This window comes from Electrona antarctica (genome assembly GCF_951216825.1).
Source record: "Electrona antarctica genome assembly, contig: scaffold_602, whole genome shotgun sequence".
NCBI lineage: Eukaryota > Metazoa > Chordata > Actinopteri > Myctophiformes > Myctophidae > Electrona > Electrona antarctica.
Genome location: NW_027637577.1, coordinates 40,139 through 41,304, shown reverse-complemented (window position 1 = coordinate 41,304; position 1,166 = coordinate 40,139).

Genomic DNA, 1,166 nt, shown 5'->3' with positions numbered 1-1,166 from the left:
CTAAAAAAGGCACGCGACAGATTCATCGACTGTACACAAGAGGAAGTTCTCCAATCAAAACGGGATGCCCCCTCAAGTAACGGTCCTCTGTGCATTGTGCAATATTCAGCTCTGGGAAAAGAATTTGAATGTGCTATAAAAAAACATTGGTACATCCTCAGCAGTGACCCCAAACTGGCCAATACTTTTAAAGAAACACCTAGGGTTGTTTATAAACGTCCTCCCAATATTAGACAAACTGTTGTTAAATCAGATCTCACTCCTATTTCGCCAGAATCTTCTTTCTTGACTCAAATCCCTGATGGCAATTATAAATGCGGCCGGTGCGCACAGTGCAACTTCACCACGAAGAGCCAGACGTTTACGCACCCACTAACGGGAAAAAACTTTGACATCAAGGGCACTATAACATGCACAACTAAAAATGTGATATACTTGCTCAAATGCCCATGTGGTCTTGGATATGTTGGCAAGACCAACAGGGCGTTAAAGACACGCATGTCCGAGCATAGAAGCAGCATTCGCAACCTAGATCCAAAAAGCCCGGTTGCAATGCACTTTCTGTCCGCAAAACACACTGTGGCCACTTTGAGATATCAGGGTATTGAACATGTAAAATGCCCCAGGCGAGGAGGTGATCTGAATAAACTATTATTACAACGTGAATCCTTTTGGATTTACACTCTAAATACAATGTCCCCAAAGGGAATGAACGAGGACTTCCCCATCAGCCATTTTTTGTAATTTCTTTATTGTATGCTGTACATATATTTGAATTGTTGCCTTACTAATATTACCTGATTATGTGAATCACTCTTAGATTCTAGAATAATCATGATGTCCTTTTTTGCTTATTCCACTGTTGTGGATTTGAGAAATGTGTAACACTGTATTTAATGATATTTCATTAATTGATCTAATGACCTGTTGTGTTGGTTCCACCCACTGACGAGTAACGTGACCCGTGGGTGCCTATTTAAGTGGGTGGATCACTGACAACTTGAGTTTGACCAGATGAAGAGCCTTGGCTCGAAACGTCGTCAATAAACCTATCTTTTGGAGCATATGAGTGTGCGGGTTTTCTCTCTTTTTCATATGTTATTTTTCGAACCCAGCACCTCCACAAAGTGATGTGCGTATTTTACTATAGTTTTTGTATGGCAGTA